General features: G+C 50.9%; 1 long non-coding RNA gene and 3 pseudogenes across 4 annotated transcripts in view; 3 read left to right on the plus strand and 1 right to left on the minus strand.

Moving 5' to 3' along the window:
- The window catches only part of LOC144146929 (uncharacterized), a 113,039-nt gene that overhangs the window by 63,263 nt on the left and 26,288 nt on the right, over positions 1 to 23,488 (minus strand). The gene's annotated exons all lie outside the window — the stretch shown is intronic.
- LOC144144779 (uncharacterized) lies at positions 6 to 1,383 on the plus strand (annotated as a pseudogene).
- LOC144145042 (uncharacterized) lies at positions 11,322 to 12,949 on the plus strand (annotated as a pseudogene).
- On the plus strand, positions 17,518 to 19,148 carry LOC144144781 (uncharacterized; annotated as a pseudogene).

The following is a 23,488-nucleotide window of genomic DNA, read 5'->3' on the forward strand; positions in this document are numbered from 1 at the left end:
ACACAATGAAGGAAAAGTTCAACAAGGTAGAGAAGACGCTGAAAGAAATACAAAGTGGAATGCTACAACCGCAGACGCAGATGCAAACGTTCATGCAGAGTATGGAAGCCAAGGTGCAGACATTCGTGCAGAACGCCCAAAGCCCTGCGGCCACCCAAACGGCCACCCTGCAAATATAAATAACTGTTGTCGTGCCTCATTGTTCGTGCGAGCGGGTAAAGGGGGTTGTGACAGGTGGTGATAAAGAAAGACCAAGCCAACCTTGATCAGCTTTTTCACACAAGTATCGGCTTCTGAGCTTGTATACACCAATCAGCACTTGTGCCAATCCTAATGTGAATGAAAAAACAGACTTTTGTGCTTTCGACTGTTTCAGATAGCGTCAAAACAGGCAGGAAGGACAAACTTTCGTGCTGTGAAAGACTCCAAGAGACTGTGGGAGGAATGTTGGCAGAAATCTGTTCTACTGCCCAAGACCACACACCAACAGCACCTGACTATGGATACTCTTTTCTCAAGCATCTGGCTGCATACCCAGCATCCAGTTTTAAAAAGCAGAGTGCCCAGAGGCACTTCTCACTTTGAAGCTGCCATCATGGGAGCCTCTCTGCAAGTTTCGAGGCACTGAAAACAAGGTTTCAGATGAGCTACAAAGAAACCGGATCTGTTCCAACACTTTTTGGACCCTTCTGGCCGCATTTACGGACTGTGATGTGACAAGCATCGGCTGTCCCGTTTCACAAAAACACTGCTACTACTGCAGAGCTTCTTTACTCCTACATAACGCTACGAATGCATTTTGCTGTGAAAGATGTTTGCAAGAACCTCTGCTCTTTAGAAAAGGTTGCATTCGCTACAAATAACGCAAAGCCACTGAGAAGGCTTCCTGTACAGCTCCTTCATAGTAAGCAGCACTGTGATTGTAAATAAGTTCCTGTGAATTTGTAACCTTTCCTTTCACAGCATAAATAAAAATGACAAGGCATCCTTTCTTTCTTCCAAGCTGGTGGTTGATTTTGTACATTTTCTCGCAGTTTTCGGCCACGTAAGACCTGTTCAGGTCTGGTTTAAGTATGATTGAACGGGTTGAGAGCCTGTAAAAAGCCTGCCATCAGCTTTCTCTGCACGCAAACACATGCAGCCTGAAGTGCTGGAGTACAGCAAACGTTAAAGCCGGCAATTAGAAGCGTCAAAGCCGGCAATGAAGAGGAAAATGGATTGTTTTGCCTCTGTCACAAACTCGAGCGTACGACGCCTAAAAGTACCGTATAATTTTTTTCATTTGATTGTACAGCGCCTAATTCTTGTTAAAGTCGTCCGATTCATTCAGTTCAGTTCTATTTGCCCGGAGACAATGCTGGAACTTTCTCGAACGAATAGGCGGTAACACGACCACTCGCCGGCTCGCCAGCAAGAAAATACCAAAATAAAAGCTCCACCGCTCAGCTTACACCGAAGCTTCGAGCACTCTCGAGGAGGCACGCATGGCCTTGCCAGTGCTAAAGCGCTCCGATGATTCTAGAAGGGAGAAAGAGGGAAGTTATTCACTGACGGCGGTGGGCGCGTTGTGTTGTGCCCTCTCTCTCCGCGCTGGCGCGGTTATAAAAAGAGAAGCCGCACCTAAGCAAAGGAGCTACGTTTGGAAGTCGTGATGTGACAACAGCGCCTGCCAGTTTGTGCATCACACCATCGGCGACCCGCGCCCTGGAGGACTGCAACGTACTCCCGGGCCTCGAATCACCGTGATCGTCTCGGACGGCCTGGCCTACGACGAAACCACGCTTCCCAGGTAGCCGGATCACCTCCGACAGCGGTGCATCGTCGGGCCTGGTCGGTGAATATTGTGGGACTCTGTCTCTCATATGCATCGAACTGTTCGTTTTTTTTGTTAACTCCTCCCCTTCGTAATATCCATTTGTTAACGCTCCTGTTCGTATCATTTTGTCTAATTTTGAACTGTTTCTTGCACTTGAATTCAATCTAAGTTGTCTGTCATTATCGATTCGTTACCTCGTGTTTGTGCAGTTTTTGCCTGTCTAAATATAAGTCTTTGTGCTGTTTTCGTTCAAGGCTCTTGCTCATTCTTGCCGCTCTGGTCGGCGAAAGCCACACATCAAACGGCCACCCCCTTTGTCACCTGTGCCCTGTGGATTCGGTGGGGTTTGTTGGCTCTCTTGAGTCGACTCCCCATATCTTCTGACAGTGCACCCTATTAAGGAGTCGGTGATAGCCTCTGAAAGCCCCGCCAATGTAGCGATCCGCCCAGTTGACGGCACGAACTTTGTCACAGCGAGCCTAGAGTCATTGAACGGCTGGAAATGCAAAACACGTGGCAGGAAAGTTGGCGTTTCCACAGGTGGAGGAGAATAAAACCTTGCTGTGAAACTGTCTCTTGAATGTGCAAACTGCAGGGTCGTGTCGTCGTCGTGGAGTTCGCCGTGCAAAGAAGGGGAACAGAAAGTGAAACCCTTCTTTGTGAGCATACTGCCCGGCATGTGCGATGCAGTCGAGCGGAAACCGTCAAACCGTGCTGAATGACGTCTTTGCCGAAATTACCATTTCGCATCATGGGCTGCTTGCCAAAACGTGGCTGGACTACGTGAGAAAAATGCTGACCCTGCTGCTACTCATGCAGCTCAAAATGTGGCGACCGCGTCCATGCGGTCTGCTCGGGAACTTTACTGTGATACTGTGAGCTTGACACTGACAACCCTGGAAACACTGCAGTTTCTTACGACGGTTCATGGGTGACGTGCGGCCACGCGTCCCACATTGGTGTCGAGACCGTGATTAAACTTTAAACGGGGCTCGTACTGGACTACGTAATCCTGAGCAATTTCTAGGCCAGCTCTGAACGTGCGCCAGACAAAAATGATCCTGCCTACCAGCCCTGGAAGGATAGCCCAGTGTGCCAGAAGAACACCGACAAGAAGGCAGGGGAGATAGAGGTACAGGCAGCACTCGTTCTTTTTGAGAGGTCTCTCAAGAAACATGGTCTCAGGTGTCCTACAGTCTTGTGTTACGGGGACTGCCACACCTATCTTGCACTTCTAGAAGGTGGTGTTTATGGCTACATCAAAATTGTGAAAGAGGACTGCTTCAACCATGTTGAAAAGCGCATGGGCCCAAACCTGCGTACACCGAAGTACAAGGATGATCGCGCGGAGAGCCTTGGCGGAAAAGGATGACTATCGGGAGAGCTCGTCACCAAGTTGAGCCGTTATTAGGGCTGGGCTTTTAAATCACACAAAAGGCAATGTAGAAGAAACTCGGAAGGCGGTGATGGGAGCATACCACCATGTAACCTCAAATGACACCAATTCTGATCGCAGCCTGTGCCCTACTGGTCCGGATTCCTGGAGCCGGCGAAATGCTGAAAACTTCAAGTTGTGGTAGTACCACCCAACAAAAAGCAATCGGTGCCATATTGAGCTTGTTGAAAAGCTAGTTCTCCCCGCTTCAGTTTCAAGATGTGCGGACAACAGCGCCGTGGCAAATGGCATTGTTTTGAGGGCCACTAACATTGCGAGAAAGGTGCTGATTGAGTAAAGCGCGGGCTTCTTCGTTCTGCAGCGCTCCAATTGGCTGCGGCATGTGCCTTCCCCCAGGCCTTTCAGAGCAGCCACACAGCTTTGTCCGAGGCGTATGCTACTGCATGCTTCGCCATTCTCCTCACACGCTGCAATCTTGTGCTCTTCGTATTTCTAGTATTTCTTGTTTTGCTTGCTTATATTTCCTCTTGTATACAATTTGATTTTTTACTCACTTCAGTGCATTGTAGCTTTACGTTTTTTGTGTATACAAAACCTTGACCTTTTTCCTTTTCAATAGCACCAGAGATTTTGAAAGTGAGCATGCGTAGAGCAAGTGGAAAATGAAGACGCACGAAAAAACAAGAGAGATGCACCATCCAAAACATCCAATGCGCCGGCACAGCACATCGTTTCCCCTCCGGTTCCCTTAAATGAGCCAAGCTCGCCGATACCATTGACGTCTGTGCCAACACAAGTGAGTTTGCCGCAGCACGTGGATGGTCCTATGTTGTGCGCAAACCACACTGACACTGTGTTTTACACTAAAGAGTTGATGGAGCGCAAAGCTGCTGCTGACGTGAAGGTTTCCTTGGCGAAGAAGTCTGCTACCTTGCAAAAGTTTGATTTGCCTAACTTCAGTGTTGCAAGTGACAAAAATAGGTGACCGGTAAAAAGCGCAAAGGCTCATGGGTACATTGTCTGCTCCCGCGGAACCCCGCCACTTCCGGTTCGAGAGCTCTCCTGGCCTCCTGTAGGCTGGCGGCTTTCACGCGCACATGTGCTTGTTGTTTATCAGTTTCCACCTAAAAAAGAAACGCGCATGCATCGCACAGTCAATGTATAACAACGATGAATCCTACTAGGGACTCCTCTGAAAGGTAAGCACCCTGTGACAAATAAATAACATGCACACACACACACGTGAAAGCCGCCGGCGTACGGGAGGCAAGGCGAGATCTCGAACCGGAAGTTGCGAGAGCAGACGATGTACCCATGGGCCTTTGCGCTTTTTACCAGTCACCTATGGAGACGATGCACCCGGACCCCAGAGTTATCAGCAGCCAAGCTCCACAGGTCCTACCTGGCCGCATCAGCAAGGACACCCACTCAATACTCCTCCGCATGCGGCTCGATTGCTGCAATGTGGCCGCCCGCTTGCAGACATGGCCATCGGTCGTCGCCCACATGTGCTGGCTGCCCAGAGGCCGAGACCGTGGAGCACCTGCTCTGCTCCTGCCGCCAGCACGATGCCCCGCGAGCAGAGCTTCGGGGCCGCACTCCCGCATCTCCGGCTGCCCAGCCACGCCCTGATGGACCTGCTTTCCCCGACTGGCCCAAACTCCACCCGGCAGGAAGCCTTCTGACTTGTCCTGGCCTTACTCGAGGAGGCCGACCTCATCAAATGGCTGTAGCCCAATGCCTTCCGGCCAGCCTTACGCACTCCTTTCTTTCTTTCTTTCTCCCGCTCTTTCTCTGTCCCCATTTGTTCTCACCTATCCCCTTTCACTGCCCCTCTCCCCTTCCCCCAGACTGGGTTGTATGCTGGAGAACTCCCAAATAAGTTCAAAATATGAACAGTTCACCTCTTTTTTACTTTCTATTTCGATAAATGACTCACTCACAGGAACCCTTGCTTAGCAGAATCTGGCTGATACGATTACGGTGTTACGAATTTCGGGATGATATGAATTTTTTTTAGGCCCCGGCCGAGGCCCATTAGTTTTCAATGGGTTAGAGTACAGTTGTCGCGAACGAATTTTCATCCCTGTTCAGTTGACACGAACAGACACTGCCCCAGACACCGCCCCGGCAACGGCCACAGACAAGAACGCACACGCAAACAGACCCGGGCCGCCACAACTCCGCCGGCCCGCCAGCATTCGCACGTGGCCCACAACCGGTTTGGAATGTCGCCAAAGCTGTCAGTCAAGCAGCGTGTCTTTTGCTTTCACTTTGAGATGACAGATCGCGCCAGTCTCGCATTTTTTTCTTTCTTTCTGGTGCGGAGGTGCGGAAGCTGCACCGACGGGCTGGGGAGGTTTTTTCATGGGTGCGTTTTGACTGTGAACTGGGCCACTACATGAAGCCTCAAGGCCTCGAGCGCGGTAGCAGCAGAAGCTGCTACCGCGCTCGAGGCCACGCTTTTGTTTTGTGTTCACGCCCATTCGTGGAGGCGAAGCGAGATGTCCCGCAAGCAGAAAGCTCTCTTATAAAGAGAAATTAGACATTCTCCGGAAGGTGGATCAGGACCCCAACAGGAAGCAAACCGAGTTGGCTAGGCCTCGCAACGTCGACGTTAAGCACGATTGTTCGGCAGTGTCAACTCCTCATGAAGAATGCCCTTTCCTGCAATGTCAACGCGAAGCAAGCCAAAACTGCTCGACACATTAAGCTTGAAGAAACTTTGCTAACATGGTTTGAGGGAGTCACAGCTCTTGGTGTACCGTACCTACCCGATTCTAACGCGCACTTTTTTTTCCGGAAAAATTGACCGAAAAATAGCATGCGCGTTAGAATCGGATACGAAACCGAAACTGCCGGAACAGCGGAAATTTCGTCCCACCCATCGCCATCGCCATCTCAAGATGGCGCCAAACCTTTCGCAACGATTTTTCAGACGCACGAAGCCTAGGCGCATAGGCTTTGTTCTATCAGCGTTCACAGATATAGTCAAACTGTTCCACTTGCGTGCTTGCTACTAGCAATGGCAGCAGCGGCAACGAGCAGCAACAAGCAGTGGCTTACGAGTAGCTCCCACGCGTTCACAATGATTTGATTGATTGTAGGGTTTTAACGCGCCGACGCAACGCAGGCGATGAGGCGCGCCGTAGTGGAGGGCTCCGGATTAATTTTGACCACCTGGGGATCTTTATCGTGCGCCGAAATCTCGTACACACGGGCGTTTTTGCTTTTCGCCTCCATCAGAAAAGCGGCCGCCGCGGCCGGGAATCGAACCCGCGACCTTGTGGCGTTCACAATGAGCGGTCGGCTGAACCGTGCGCCTCTGGAGACGCTCGCGGGATGGATGTGCGAGGCGTGGGCCACGATACCACCGACCATGGTTGAATGTTCGTTCAGAAGTGTAACATCGCGAACGCGCTTGACAGCCCCGAGGACGAGTTGTTGCGGTTAGCACAAGGCGATGAGCTCTCGGAGAGCGCCGAGGAGTGAAATGAGTGACATTACTTCGGGAAATAAATCGCCCGTTTCTCTCGCATTCATTTTTCTGAGTCACAAAGTTCCGTGCGCGTTACAATCGGAGGTGCAAATTTTCTTTTCTTCTTCTTCTTTTTTTTTTTTTTTTTTGAACAGCCACACTCACCCTTGGACAATTGACTACACCCCCGATCCCCCTCGGTAGCAAAGGTACCCCCCAAGGATCGGTTCTTTCCCCCTTTCTTTTTAATATGGCCCTACGAGGTCTACCCCCGCTCCTCAACGCCATCCCTGACCTACACCACAGCATATACGCCGACGACATCACGTTGTGGGTTACTAGAGGATCTGATGGTCACATTCAAGATACCCTCCAAACGGCAACTGATGTCGTCGAAGCGTATGCTGCCTCTCGTGGTCTGTCCTGCTCCCCAACAAAATCAGAGCTTCTTCTATACAGACCTAAAAGACCAGGAAAACAACCACCTTCCCCACTCTCCCTCATCCAAATCACTACCTCTAACGGCCAACCCATCCCAATAGTTGACTGCATCAAGATTCTAGGTCTCCGTATACAGGCAAACGGGTATAATGTAGATACTCTCCGTGCCCTAGAAAAAGGGGTTTACCAGACTACACGACTCATCTCTCGCATAGCTACCAAACATCGGGGAGTAAAAGAAAACAATCTAATACGTCTCGTACAAGCCTTTGTCATCAGTCGTATAGCATACGTCACCCCCTTCCTAAACCTCAAAGTCAGCGAAACGCACAAAATTGAAGCTATGATACGTAAATCTTACAAGCAGGCCCTAGGTCTCCCCGTTACACTCTCAACAGACAAACTACTCTCGCTCGGTCTACACAATACATTAGACGAAATTATCGAAGCCCAACGGGTCTCGCAATTTGAGCGACTCACGAGGAGTGACACTGGACGCCAGATTCTTCAGAGTCTTGGTCTCAGTCACCCCACTATCTCTGACACGCACGTCGACATTCCCACAGTCATTCGAGACCAACTGGTAATCCACCCCCTCCCTAAACACATGCACCCGATTCATAACGAGGAAAGGCGCCGAGCGAGAGCACGGGCTTTACACAAGCAACACTCCTCCAACCCACAAGTAGCCTACGTGGACGCTACAGAATACCCACGACGCGAAGCCATGGCAGCGGTCGTAGTTGATTCATCTCTCCGAATACTAGCCGCCCTCTCCTTCCCTACTCAATGTCCAACCGTAGGCGAAGAAATGGCTATCGCTCTTGCCATTATTTCCAGCCCTAAGGTTACTACTATAATAAGCGACTCCAAATCGGCAATTACCAATTACTCCAACGGGCGAGTTGACCCCCGAACTTTACGCCTACTCCTGCAGGCACGCCAATTCCCGAAACGAAAAATATACATTGTTTGGGCACCGGGCCACTCCGAACTCCCAGGAAATGAATTGGCACACGAGGTTGCTCGAGAACTGGTAATCCGAGAGCCCAGTGACGCTGCAGAATCTCCTCAACCATTCTCCCATAGGGACCGCCTCCTGACCTTCCGATCGGTACTTGATCACTACCGGCTTTCCAGAGCTCGCTTCCCACCACCCGACCAGTTAAATTTCGCCTCTCCATCTTCTTGGCGAACTGATGGAGGCGAAATAGGGATGTTCTTTTGATGCGCGAGCCGAGAGGACGATCTCGACTCGCTCCGATGACCGACGACCGATGCTTGGAGCGGGTGAGGGATGAGGACTGCCTTCCTTACTGGATATTAGGTTTATTTACATTATTTACATGACTCCAAGTTTACATCACGTCAGAGTGACGGTTACATTGTCACTCTGACAGCAGCAGCCTGTTCGGCCGAGATCTATACTAAAAACTAGCTCCCCTCTCGACCGACCCCCGACAAAACCCAACACTCCGGTTTTGATAGCAAAAACCCCGCCTCCAAAAAGGGGGCGTACAAGAAAGAGAGAAAAAACCTTTCAAACAATTAATAGAAACCATTGATTGGCCACAGGAACCAGCCAATCACACACATGTCCCCACCTGCGGTCACGTGACCTAACCCTCTCTCTTATGCACTCAAAGTGCGTTTCCTACGCACGCTGTTACACCCGGCCAGAAAATACAGGACATCTGCGGCCTTAAGTGAACCATCCATTACGTTAAGCGGGCGGCATCTGCACAAACAACAGCCAAGCCCAGGGCCCGGAGCGGTCCCCGCGCGGCTGACCTCCCTCCGCGCGACGCCTCCCACGACGTCGGGCGTCTGCACGCGCGGCGTGACAATGAGGGTTGCTAATTCCCTCCCAGACTAAAGGGGCGCCGCCGGCCACCTGAACAGACCACGGGGAGAGACGCTGCCAGCCGAGGCGACCATCGTCGAGGCGAACGACCCATCGACGAAGAGCGCCCGCCGCCGGAGTCGAAGATTTTCCAAACTTACACCGCGCGCGCTTTCAACACTAAGAGATACGATCATCTGGCCGCCCGTCAGCTTGTTATGCCGAATGATCCTGCCACCCTCGACGCGACAGAGGCACTCAGGCTAATCGCCCCCATCCTTTGACACACAAAAGGACGGGCACAACAGCTCTCCGCGGCTCCGAACTTGGCGTCCGCGCGGCTACATGAAAGGGGCACGGCAAAGTAGCCACCAGCGGAGGCGACGCCAATGCATGGGCCACCGGCGGCCTTCATTAATTACATGCGGAGCCCGAACTTAACACGACCCCTCCCTCTCCCGCCGCCACGCTGTTGTATGGCGCCAACTTCAAACATCCACATTTCCCACCCCTGCCCTCCTATCACTCTATTACCCCGAGTTACACTCTAACCGATGCCCTCTTTGCCATAAATACGCAGACCTATCACATGTGATTTGGTCCTGTGAAGAAAAACCCCTCCAAACTCTTAAAAAGCACCCCATTTTATTACAAATTACAAACGAGGAGCAGTGGGAGGCCGCGCTGCTCAGCACAGACCCTATGACCCAGGTCTCACTAGCCCAGGTGGCCGAAGACGCCGCAGAGATCTACATGAATCCTGTCGTCGCCGGAAGGACACTGAAGTCGACCTGAAAACGGTCCCACCCGTGGCAACAATAAAGTTTAATCTGATCTGATCTGCCTGAAATAGGGTGCATGTTAGAATCGGGGGCGCGTTAGAATCAGGTAAGTACGGTAAGTACCAACGGCACAGTTTTGTGCGAGAAAGCCGGCGAGATCGCACTTGCCTTGCAGATTGGTGGATTCCAAGCTTCAGGTGTGCGGCTGCACCATTTTAAAATGAGACATGGCCTCGTGTACAAAAGCGTCTCTGGGGAAGCAAAGAAAGTTGACGAGACAGTTGTTAACGAGTGGCAGGTGGACACGCTGCCGTCTCTCATTGCAGGTTACGACCCTTGCAATGTTTTCAGTGCAGGCGAGGCAGGTCTGTTTTTCAACCTACAATTCGAGAAAAGCCGGTGCCAAAAGGTGAACCATTACTGCTCTCTTTTGTTGCAACACCAATGGATCTGAAAAACTTAAGGGTGGACACGGCTTTCGGATCGCGGAAATCGCGAGAAAATCGATTTTTGAAAAATGGTTGTTTTGGAATCTAGAACCTCTGGTCTGTATTGTGTCAAAATATCTCGCCTGAAAACGGACTCTAAGTGCACGAAAAAAATGATTTCGTCCGCGCGGGTGGCGGAAAACGCATCCGAAATTGTAAAAAATCGCTGTTATTCATGACGGCGGCGCGCGCGTTTGGTTGCGGAGAGCGCTGCCATTTTAGTCTCCATCGAAAGCTCAACTCTTCGTCCTTTCATTTCCGTCGCTATCTTTCACTCAACCGGGAGAGTGAGAAGACAAAAAAAAAAAAAGAAAATTAAAGTCCCGTGACACGCACCGACGATAGCTCCCGGTGGCGCGACCTTGAACGAGCCTTCTGATTGGTTGCCGCGACGTCCCGCGCTCCCGCGCGCGAGGGAGCGTCTGCAAATTTGCGCCTTCTCCTGCTGCGGAAAAACGAAAGTTTAGACTCTGCGCTTATCTCTGACGTTTTACACTAGCGAAGCTTTTGTCATGGGTGGTAGTACCAAAAGAAGAAAGTACCGGACTAAATTCGCATACGGTAAAAGGAAGCGCAAGCCCGTTCAACCGGCAAAGCGGCGCTGACTCTCCGCGCCTCGTGTCCACGAGTCGCGTGACTCTTCTCCTGCGGAGGAGCAAGCGGCCATCAGCCCCCGTGACCTTCCTCAAACTGCGCTAGCAAGCGATGATGATTGAGCGAACCTCGGGCAGTCAACAAGCCATGGTGCAGCGGGCGACTTTCAACATGATTCAGCGGTGGAACGACTCATCTCGCCAGAGGCCACTGTACATCAGACACACACGTTCACCTCAACGATATCGAAGGCAACAAGGCTCGCGTTTTCCTCGCCGACATCAACCGGAACAAAGTGTGCGATCGCAAAAATCGGCAGAGGCGCGATTTCCTGAAACCCGATGCAGTGTTCCGCTACCTAACAGCAACCTGAGCGACTCCGAGGTGCGTGACGCCGCGCTGAGTTTGCCATCGACGATCTCTGGCATTGCGGCTCCGCAGAAACCCCAGCTCCAATCCAGATCGGCGGTAAGCGAGTTTTCAATGCCTAGAACATCGCGGACAATTCAGGCGCACATTGAACCGGCATATGTGTCCACAGAGGCGGCAGAAGCGCAAGCCTCTAGCGTTCGTGCGTCGCTTCGCGAGGTGTCTGCCACTGAGCGAAAGCTTTCCTTCACAAAAAGCCAGGAAGAACTTCCAGAAAGCTCTGATGATCATTTTTTGCTGGTTCAGGCATCGGCCCTGAACTCCATGATTGAGCATGCGCTATGCCCTGTCTGCATGGAGAAAGGTTTATTTGTGCAACATGGAGCCGAGTTTGGGCTAGCAACAAAAATGGAACTTTCTTGCCGTTCCTGCGGGACCAAACTGCACTCCCAGTGGTCTTCGGGAAGAATAGAAGGAGCGAAGACTTTTGAGGTGAACATAAGGTCCGTGCAGGCCATGAAGGGGATTGGCAAAGGAGCTACTGCCCTGAACGATTTCTGGTCGACCATGAACGTTTCTAAACGTGGCCTGCACCACAAAACATACCAAAAACACCTCAAGAACATCTTCAAGCCAGCAGCAGAAGCTGCTGCACGTAGTATTTTTGACTGTGCTGTCGAGGCGGTAAAAAAAGTGCATGCTGAGATGGAAGTTACATTGTCAAAGAACATCACCGTCGTATATGACGGCACGTGGCTCACACGAGGCCATGCCTCTCACATTGGTGTGGGGTGCGTGCTTGAATTCTACACCGGACTTGTTCTAGACTGCGCAGTGCTCTCAAACTTTTGTCTCGGCTGTAGCCTCGGGCCAAAAGAGACTGACCCAAAGTACAACAAGTGGAAACGGACGCATCAGTGCCAAAAAAAAACACAGATGTTGCCGCTGGGCGCATGGAAGGTCGTACCTACCTGGCGCTGTGCAATGAAGTTTATGGCTTTATTCCGCTCACCAAGGAAGACTGTATCAACCATGTCAAGAAGCGAATGGGGACCCAACTTCGTGCTGTCACTAAGAAGGGACTGAAGGGAGTGCCACTGGGCGGAAGAGGAGGCCTCATGCAAGACCTGATCAAGAAGCTGACAACGTACTATGGTCTGGCCTTGCGCAACCACAGTGAGGTAGCAGACATGCAGGGGGCAGTGATGGCCACGTTTTACCACGTGACGTCCACTGATGAGGAGCCGCACCATGAGCTGTGTCCCCCTGGCCCCCTGAGCTGGTGCAAACACCGGTCAGCCGAAGCTGAAGGGCAGCCACAGCCAGCCCACAAGTACAGGATTTCACGGCATGTTGGGGAAGCCCTGCTGATTGTATATCAGCGTCTGTCAGACCCCAACCTGCTAGCCAGGTGCCAGGGGCGCAAGACACAGAATGCCGCAGAAAGCCTGCACTCGGTTATATGGTCACTGCTCTCAAAGGATGAGCACACCTCGTTGTTCACTCTAGAGACAGCAGTACATGAGGCAGTATGCAGGTACAACGCCGGCAACTTGCATGCATATGCAGAAATGTGCAAGACCTTGGGACTGAAGCCAGGTGCGAAAGCCCTCCACGGGGCAGCTGAAAAGGATTTTCTACGAATACGAAAGGCGTCCAAAGCGCACGAAACCAAGGGCAAACGACCAAAGAAGCCACCTGCTAGCAAAACAGCCGAAGACTACAGCCCTGGCGCATTTTAGGTCACATGGAGACTTTGCAGTCGACTTTCTTCAGGGTGCAATTTTGGCTCAGCAGCTCAGTTTTGAAAAGCACATCAAAACAATATGTGCACCGATTTCTGTTCTGTTGGCTCCACTGGATTCCTCACAGTACATTCTGTGTCGTGATAGTGTTAAATTTCGTACATAATGCCTTTTTTTTTTTTTTGAGCAAGAAGGAAAAAAAAAACAAGCTTTTGTACATCATAGTAGATCGTGATATTTTGTACCAAAACTGTGGTGGTTCGAAAAACATTCAAAGACTGTCCCAACATGACTGAACCATTCTGGCACACAGTACATGCAACTTCACGGCAGTGCCATGTTTCTTGGTTGCAGATCACTGCTTTGTTTTTTGGTTGTGCCAGGCAATTCACCAAGATGTCGTGCATATGCCTCAAGCAGGGCACTGTAAAATAAAAACCGCTGCACATGTCTCAGTGAAATATTGGATTTTTTTTTGTAAGCCCATGACAATGCACACACCAAATTTCATCGAAATCAATGCATTTTTTACGAAAGGAACAGTTTACAAATGTTTGAAGCCCGCTTTCTCCAAAGTGCATTTTTAGCTTATCAGCTTACTAGTGAAAAGCGTTGCGCAACAATGCCCGCACCGATTTTTGTGTGGTTTGTTTCGCTGTAATCTTCAAAGTTCACTTCGTGTCGTGACAGTCTCAAATTTTGCAAATACTGTCTGTTTTTTTTCAGTATCTGCACAAAAATCAAAAACAAGTTTCTGCAAAAAATAATAGGGTGAAATAATGTTCTTTATAAAAAAATAAAGTGTGGCAATTAAATAAATTCTGAGACTGTCACGACATCGAACAGCCCTTCTGACATGTAATAAAAGCAACTGCAGGTCAGTGCTTTGTTTCTTGGCCGTGCTAGGCTTGTCCCAATCTGGCCCTGTACAAGCCTCAGGCAGACCACTCTAAAATAAAACCTACTTAAGATATCTGCGTGAAATTTCAGATTCTTCTTTTCTAAAACATTGTTAATCTACCCACTAAATTTCATCAAAATCCACCAAGAAGTAAAAAAGTTGGTTTTCAAAGCCACCTCCTCCCTTAAAGGAGCCATGAAGAGAAAATGCAAGTTGGTTTTATTCGAAAGATTTCGTGTTTTATAGTGCCCCCAGCGCTTGTCCGGATACAAACGGTGCTTTATTCACTGAGAAATTAAACAATTTAGGTTAAAATTTTGATTTTCCCGCTCAATCGTGCGTTTTCGTGGTCCCAAGTGACATCACTGGAACCGACCGCTCTGCAGCCTAGAATACCTTCATTCACGCATCCGCCGTACAGGGTAGAGACGCGTATACACTGGCGCCGCCATTTTCGGTTGCTCGCTCACCGCCGAAGCAAGTCATTGTGTCAAAACCGTGCTAAAATTATCGCCGCAACGCGGTTTACTGAAGAAGTTTGAATCATATTGTCTGTTTCGCGTTGCTAGGTCACGTGGGAAACGAAAAGAATAACGCATTGAGCCCGTTGGCCCAATTGCGGCGGCACGGGACCGTTCAAAGGTTGTCTCCACCCTGTACAGCGGTGTTGGTTTGTTCCCGCGTTTTTTTACGTTCCGTAACCTAGATGGCGCCACCATACCGTGGCAACCGTTTGGTTTATTTTTGCCCGCATTTAAACCTGGCTTGTTTTTGTTCTGGGAGAAAATATTCGTTCCCTGAAACAGTGCTCACTCGACAATGGGGTCACGTAAGACACCGTTGCTTGCGTCAATCGTCCAGTGTCGTCTGAGACAACCCCAAGCCCCGTAGTGCTGTGCAGCAAAACACCAAGCATGCTGTGCACAGTACGAACAGCAGAACGCATCAGCACTTCTATGTTTACATGTGCTTTCGTAACTTCCACTGTTTGTCCCATCATTCTTATTGCTTTGTAAAGAATGTGCCCTAAATCTAAGCGCAAATCGCTCGTTCATCTAGTTTGTAAGTTCTACCTAATTTGCGTCTGCTTCTGCCAGCCTCCGCCAATCGCAGAGCTTAGCTCATGTGACGACATAGGTTCTGTTGCGGGAAATGAGCTGGTGGGTCGCATGACCATTCCCGTTTTTCCTAATTATGTAGCTTATTTGAGCGAAGTTTACGTTAAAAGTGGTGTCAGTATGATTCTAACGAGGCAATCTTTTGAATGAACCAAACTTGTGTTTTCTCTTCATGGCTCCTTTAAAGGGGCACTGACACAAAAATTTTGCATCTTGTTTTTTTTGTTGCGATAAGTAGCTAATGACCTACTTATAACCTGTAGAAACCTCATTTGCTTCAGCGTGCGACGGTTGTTTAATTAGAGGAATTTTCAATGTGGCCAGTCGCAGTTTCGGTTTCAGCGAGTGCCACGAAACGATGGATTTTGTGGATTTTGTGTGAACAAAGCTGACCACGTGACCGTCGGAGGGATATCACAGAGCAGAGCCGCCGTAGCACTGTCAAATCCGCATCGACGCCAGTTTCTGCGAATGCCCCCACGTACTGATCTCGTGAGGCGCTTAATTAAAAAGCGACCATGGATGTGACGCAGGCGCTGCGAGTGCAAATGCTACCGCGGCTAAATAACGACGCGCGACGCTCGAGACGGTGGGTGGCAAGACGCGCGCTGGGAGCAGCCGGCCGGTCTGCCTACAGGTCCGCCTACAGATGTGTTCGGCTCAGCACTGCGGCGGATATTCGAGTGCCGCTCTCGTAAGCGGTGCAGATGACAATTTTTAATGCAACCCGCCATCGCATCATTAACTCCTTTCTCATGTAAGCCACCATGGTCGGGACTTGGGGACAATTTCGTGCAGCGGTAACAAGCTATCACTCGAGCTACCTGCGCCGGCCTGGGCCACTTCGCGGCCGTGGCCGCCGCCTGCACAGCGACCGTGCGGCTAGCGCAGTGACCTTTTCGTGCCTCCGGCGCGTTTTCGCATATTATGGTAATAAACAGTAATAGAAACAGAGCGCCTGGAATCGCTGTAGAACTTTGGTCGCGGCCAGCTGCCCGATTAGCTGACGAAATCACGGCGCCTCCGCCGCCAACGATCGGGTCGTTCGTTCTCGAGAGCAGAAGCTCCGCCCTCCGGCCCTCCGATTGGAGCGGCGAGCCGGGCAAGCCGGCGAAAAACGCCGCTAGTGCGGAAGCGGCAAAAACAAACTCGTGACGTGTTTGGATGTTGTTTATTTACAATTGCGCGTGGTCCTCTGCTGGCTGCTCGGTTGCGTTTCGCACACTTCAAAATTGATTTTAAATATGTTCTAGGCTGTATTCGCCGCTGATATTTTGCAGATGATGTATATGTGTTCCCACCAATCTATCTCCGAAGTTATCTCGCCTTCAAAATTTTGTGTCAGTGCCCCTTTAAGCTGATGGTAGTTGGAAAGTTCCAGAAACCCCGCCGCTTTAAGAGCGAGAATCATCTGCCGTGTGTGTATCACACAAACCAGAAGTCGTGGACGACGGCAGGCCTGTTTGAAGAGTTTCTGTCACCACTGGACAGAAGGATGGCCAGCCAGAAGAGGAAGATTATCCTGCTTCTGGACCAGTGCGCCGCCCACCCCAAGCAAGTAAAACTCCAGAATGTGACACGACCACGCACCTACAACCACTTGATGCTGGACTGATACAGAATGCCATGCATCATTTTAAAGGACTTCTTGTGCATCGCCTTCCAGACAAAATTGATCAGAAGGATGACGACAACCAGATAACCCTGCTGGTGGGACCAAGTCACGCCGACAACCATAGCAAACGGGTTTGCCAAGTATGGCTTCTTCAGGAATCCCGCAGGGGCACCCCCTGAGCCGGAAAATCCGGAAATTGAGGACACGGACTGCCTTGATGCCGGGTGCACCGCTTACGATTTTTGCTCGGCGGATGACAACCTTGCCACCTGTGGAGTGCACACGGTGCAGGACATTGTTGAGGAGGCCACTTGCAAAGCAGAAGATCCTAGTCACGACGGTGACAACAAAAACTAGCGGGACGACGAGCAACTACCACCACCACCGTCGCCGACAGCTAAAACGCTGCACGCACTCAACATTCTCAGGCGTGCTATGGGCGCCCAAGAAATCGGCGAGGACATAAGCACGCGTTTTTATGCGTTCAAGCGAAGTTTGTTGTCAGACCTCGCGAAAAAAGAACAGGAGAAGGACATTCGAGATTTCTTCGGTAAAAAATATACCGTATTTTCTCGCATATAACCCGCACCAAAAATTGAAAAAATTCGTTCGGGAAGTGGGGGTGCGGGTTATCTGCGAATATTCAGGGAGCAGAGGTCGGCTTCATGGCAATGCACGGCCTGCCATGCAAACCGCATCCCCATCGTCATCGTCCGGTGCAAAGCCAATAAAGGTCTCTTCGATTTGGCTGCACTAGCTGCACCAGTTCAAGGGGTGCAGCACCGTCGTCCTCGTTTTTCCGGTGCCGCGCGTGCCCTCTGCACTTCCGTCCTCGTTTTGTGAAGGTGCCGCTTCAGTGCAGACCCACCTCGGCACTAGTTCTTGCTAGCCCTGCACTTGTGAAAAAGGTGGTGCCGTTTAGTGCAGCAGGATGGAGTACGTGCCGCCAAACGAGGAGCAGACGACGCTGCGCGTCGTTATCAACGGCGTGCCGACGGACGTATATCTACGTTTTAATACAGACGGTTCGCCTATGCAGGACGGCAGTGGTTACCTGTACGAGACAATCGGTAAGTGATGCTGCATGCCGGCGATAAACACGTGGTAGCGGTCAAGAGTGGTTTATTTGCGGTCGTTGCCACATCGGCCTCGTCGCGTTGCTTTGGGTCTCAGTTTGCGGCTTAAAGACATCGTTTTAAGCTGTGGCGACCGTGTGTACTTTTGCAGACGGGCAGCACGTCACGCTGCGGTTTACGGTGGGAGGTGACGAGAATTCGCCCCCTCCGTCACAACCGCCGCCTTCTGCAGCCAGTGACGGCGACACCTCTGCGGCCGCACTGGCTGATGAGCCGGAACTGTGGAGCGCCCGAAGAACGAAGTTCTTCCTGGCACAGTATGGCGAGCTGAAGGACTTGGTGGGCAAATCGAGAACCCTCCGGTATGTCATCCTTTGTGTGCAAAAATTATGTACAGGATGCCACTGTGCAGTAACTGCAAATAAACTGTACATACCGGGGCGCTGGCACTGCCGCTCGGATTTGTAGTTCCAAACAATTTAAAATTCCCTGCGGAATGCTGAAGCTCACGTAGCTTTTCCTACTACTCCGAGTGCTTCGAATATGTGGCAGTCAAAATGGAAATATTCTGATAGAACAGCACCGATATTACATTAAGAAAGTTCTATATAAAACGTTGTGCATTCCTAGGATGCAACTCGTGTCAGTCAAGTGCTACTTTACTTTACCTATACACTTTTTCAACTGTGCTTTACTTTTGTGTTTAGGACAAAAAAACAGCTCTGGCTGAAGCTGACAGAGCTGATAAATGCGGAGTTCAGTTGCTCCATGACTGCCACACAAGTGGAAAATAAGTGGAAATCGTTGGAGCGGTCTTACAAGAAGACAAAAAAAAAATAATAACAATTCCTCTGGCCGTCCCCCCGCAAGTTGCGAACACGAGGAGTTCAATGGTTCAATGGTTTTGGCTCCCCTCACACCCTGAGCCACCTCGGGACCCCATTAACCTATTCACTGGTTTAACCCCTGAAACGTTCACACAGGGAGCTTGCTGCAATCCTCGAAAAGCAGCAGCACAATATGAACCCGAGGATACTCTTGGAGCCTGGGAAGGCAATTCTCCCAGGAGGGAACCCAGGGTAAGTGAAAATTTCATAGTGTAAGCAAAGCGCTGGAAGTGGTGTGACGTTTGTCCATATACACTACAGGGCCAGTACTGCAGCCACAGGACTCCCCCGACAACCTGCCAGTGCCGGTTGAGCGTTCTGGAGGAGGACCTTCTGGGGACGTGCCGGTGTAGAGTGAGGGTGGCCATGCACCAAAGAGAATGCGGCGCAGCAGAACGCAGCTGAGTCCCCTCCTGGAGACGCTACAAATGATAGGGGAGGCCAGGGCCAAACAACAGGAGGCCAGAGTAAAGGCCTTTGAAGCAAGGCAAAAGTGGGAGGAGGCAAGGGCAAAGCGCCATGAGGAGCGCATGGAGCGATTTGACTGCCTCCTAGATCTCCTTGCCAAAAAGGGAGCAGCGTCCAATGCTGAATAAAATCGTTGTCAGCTCCACATGCTCTTTAATTTCGTGCGAATGCTTTTCTAGCACTGCCCTTTCTTTTTTCATGCAAATGTTCCTGTATATACATGGCTTGCACATGATGAGAACAACACCCTTTCTCGGAAACTTCCCAGCCTTTCACAGTGCATGCAGTTGAACATGGCAGCTTCAGTGACGTGGTATATACACTGAAACAAAGCAGTTTCATGTTTAACTGCCGTTGGAAGAGCATAGGTGTCCGCTACCAGCACTGCTCCTTCGCAATGAAATCTGAGACCGGCTGTAACCCGGGAGACTGCAGTCGAAGTCCTCTTCACAGTCGTCGTTGCCCACATCATCTTTCCCCAATGGCGTCAGCTTCTGCAAGAAGGCTCTCTCATCTTTGCACATGTTGTGCCGCACACACGCAGCCATTACAATGTCGCAGGACTGCTCAACAGTTCTGACCACTCTGTAGGGAACTCCCTTCTTGTCAAATGCCGCCGAAGCTTGCCTGGTGGGAAGCAAAGGCAGAGCACCATGAGCACATGCAGAGGTTTGGCCACAGTTGACATAGATCTGCTAATTTTGCTAAGGAAGACATGTAAAACACCCAGTAAAGTCATGTCAGCACCACACTCTTTAATTTCATGCAGGTGTTTCTCCTAGCACTGCCCACTTTGTTCATACAAATGTTCCTCTATATACATGGCTTGCGCATGATGTGAACGTTACCCTTTCTCAGACAGTTCCCGGCCTTTCACAGTGCACGCACTTCAACAACATAGCAGTTTCAGTGATGTCGGATACGCGTTGGCAGGGCAGGGGTGTCCACAATTAGCACTGCTCTTTAGCAATGAAATCTCTCACAGCCTGGGCGTAGCCTGGTTGGTTGCAGTCGAAGTCCCCTTCGGAGGCGTCGTTGCCCACATCATCATCATGGCGCAATGACGTCAGCTCCTGCAGGAAGTCCCTCTCGTCGTTGCACGAGTTGTGCAGAACGCACGCAGCCATCACAATGTAGCAGGACTGCTCAACAGTTCTGGCGTCTACGAAGTAGAGCCTCCTAAAACGCTGTTTCAGGAGCCCGAACGCGTTCTCAATGTCCACTCTCTGCTGGCTATGTCGCCTATTAAAGTTGCTTTTCCACGTGTGAAATGTGCCCTCGTTGTCCCTGAACGGGGTCATGAGCCACGGCATCAAGGGGTACGCGCTGTCCCCAAGAATGTAGCTATCCCCGCACTCGACGGCTGCGCGTTCGAAGAAGGGACTCTCTCTGAGGACGCGGGCGTCATGCGCCGAGCCCGGGAACCCGATGAAAACGTTTTGAAACTTACTTCTATCGTCGCAGATGCCTTGTAAGATGATAGAAGGCCACTTCTTGCGGTTGAAATACAACTGGGCCGATTGACTTGGCGTTGGTATTTCGATATGTGACCCGTCGATGCAGCCAATGGCATTTCTAGGGCCCTTTCCACCGCTCTCGGCTAGAAACCCGGCCTTGATGCGAGTCACTTCCTCCACGCTACTTGGCCAGCTGATGACTTCAGCGCTAATTGCGTGGAGGAAGTGAATGTCCCGTGTGATGCAGGCATGCACCGGCGACTCCGTCACGTTGAACTTGTCCCCAATCGCGTACATCGACACTTGCGAGCCGATGTACGCAAGCGCAATGAGGCATGTCTTTTGGGCTGATATTTGTCGCCGGCCTTGCACTGCGCTCGGATAGCAGGCCGAAGCGCTGAATCTGGAGCTCAGGCAATCAAACGTCTCCCTCGACAGCCTGAAAAGCCGCTTGAATTCTTGCTTGTTGTACCTGCTGACAACGTGCTCGTAGCCAGGCACACGACTGGCGTCTTCCCGTACCAACGCGCACGCCACCAAAATGCACACGTCGTCGAACTCGTCGTCAGAGTCACTGCACGGATCACTGTCACTGCACTCCATGTCGTCGCTGTCGGAGTCGAGCAGCTGCGCGGCAGCATCGAAAAGTGCCATGTCTGACTGACGATCCATGCTCGCAATGCACAAAGCACACGTTTGCGTCTCCCGGCTGCTGCAGGCCTACACTTGTGTCCTCGTTTTGGTTGTATCCGGTGCGCACTAGTGTCGCGGCTGCACCTGCACTTCCGAACCGGCGCTGCACGCTTGCGGCACCGGCCGGCACCGCAGCGGCACTTTTCGGAACTAGTGCAGCAAGTGCAAGCCAAATCGAAGAGACCTTAGGAAGCCAACACAGGCCATAGACAGATCCCCTCCATAGCGTGTTTATTTGGACTTTTCGCATGCTTTGTTTGGTTTGGTCAACAGCGTCTGTTGCTGTGATTTGCGTGCGCTTTGTTGCGAAGTTGTTGGGCCCCCCAGTCAGGTGTGGCCAGTTTGCACCATTGGTCAGCCTTGTCTGGTGAGGTACAGTCGAAACCCGCAATAACGAAATCCCGCAAGTACGAAATCCCTGCGGCAACGAAATATTTCCGGATCCCCGGCGAACGTCCATAGAAGCCCATGTATTTCATATCTCGCGGCAACGAAATGTTTTTGAACAGCGATCCCGCATTAATGAATTTTCTACTACGGTGCGGGCCTTATTTTATCCGCCCGTCAAAGGTTAACTGTCAAAAATATGCTAGTACACGTGTTGTGCGCACTCAAAATTCGTAAACGTCTGCTTTTGGAGTGCTAGCGTGGGTGCCGCCATTTTTGTTTACATAAATCGGCGATGGGGTCTGTGTCAGGCAACATGCCTGGCCACACTGCAGCAGGCGATGGCAAACAATCATGCTGATACAGTCAGCGGTGCCACCAGACGGCGCCATCGGACGAGCTCAACGGGCCAAAGCAACACCAACAGTTCGAATCAATCAAAACGACGAAGAGAAGACTGGGACTGGTGGCGAAATCAAGACGAAGTTGTAATGGTGCCTGAGTGTCACAAACTCGAGCGTACGACGTCTAAAAGTACTTTATAAATTTTTCATTTTTATTGTACAGCGCCTAATTCTTCTTACAGTCGTCCGATTCATTCCATTCGGTTCTATTCGCCCGAGACAAGGCTGGAAGTTTCTCGAACGAAGAGACAGTAACACGATCACTCGCCGGCTCGCCGGCGAGAAAAACAACAAAAATAAAACCTCCGCCGCTCCGGTTTCGTCGAAGCTTCCAGTACTTTCAAGGAGGTGCGCGTGGCCTTGCCAGTTCTAAAGAGCGTCGATCATTCTAGAATGGAGAAGAGGGAAGTTATTCGCTCACGGCGGCGGGCGCGTTTTGTGTTGTGCTCTCCCTCTCCGCACCGGCGCGCCTATAAAAAAGAGAAGCCGCGCCTAAGCAAACCAGCTACGTTTGGACGTCGTGATTGACAACTGCACCTGCCAGTTTGTACATCACACCATCGGCGACCCGCGCCCTGGAGGACTCCAACGTGCTCCCGGGCCTCGAATGACCGTGATCGTCTCGGACGGCCTGGCCTATAGCGAAGCCACGCTTCCCAGGTAGCCGACTCGCCTCCGACAGCGGTGCATCGTCCGGCCCGGTCGGTGAATAGGCTGGGACTCTGTCTGTCATATGCATCGAACTGTTCGTTTCTTTTTTAGTTAACTGCTCCGATTAGTAATATTCATTTGTTAACGCTCCTGTTGGTATCATTTGGTCTAATTGGACCGTTTCTTGTATTTGAATTCCATCTAAGTTGTCTGTCATTATCGATCCGCTATCTCGTGCTTGTGTTTGTAACTTGCCTGTCTAAATATAGGTCTTTGTGCTGTGTTTTTCGTTCAAGGCTTTTGCTCATTCTTGCCGCTCTAGTCGGCGAAAGCCGCACATCAGACGGCCACCCCCTTTGTCACCTGTGCCCTGTAGATTCGGTGGGGTTTGTTGGCTCACTTGAGTCAACTCCCCATATCTTCTGACAGTGCACCCTAATTTAAGGAAGCGGGTGACAATTTCTGGCGTCCGCGACAGGACGTCTGATGTGAGCGGTAGGGAGGAGAAAGAGCCTGGAACTTTTTTGGCATAGGTTGCTACTGCCTTCATAAGTTGGTGCTCTTGTAAACTTTCCCTGTGTAGATATACCTAGCTAGAGGCTAGAGTATTGTGGCTAGATTGCGATACATTTGCAATCATGGATTTAGAGAAAATCGTAGCATTGGGCTGTCAGCTGGGCCTGTCAGGGGCCGAACTACGAAAGTGGGTTGCGCAGAAAGAAAAAGAAGAAAACGAGAAGGCTGAGAGAGCAAGACAGGCAGCATGAGAAGAGGCTGAGAGAGCAAGACAGGCAGCACGAGAAGAGGCTGAGAGGGCTGAAAGAGAAAGAGAGAAAGAATTTCAGAGACAAATTCAGTTGGAGCGAGAGAAAGCGGAGC

This window comes from Haemaphysalis longicornis, unplaced genomic scaffold (assembly GCF_048455015.1).
Source record: "Haemaphysalis longicornis isolate Haplotype H1 unplaced genomic scaffold, Haemaphysalis longicornis Haplotype H1 scaffold_7, whole genome shotgun sequence".
Taxonomy (NCBI): Eukaryota; Metazoa; Arthropoda; class Arachnida; order Ixodida; family Ixodidae; genus Haemaphysalis; species Haemaphysalis longicornis.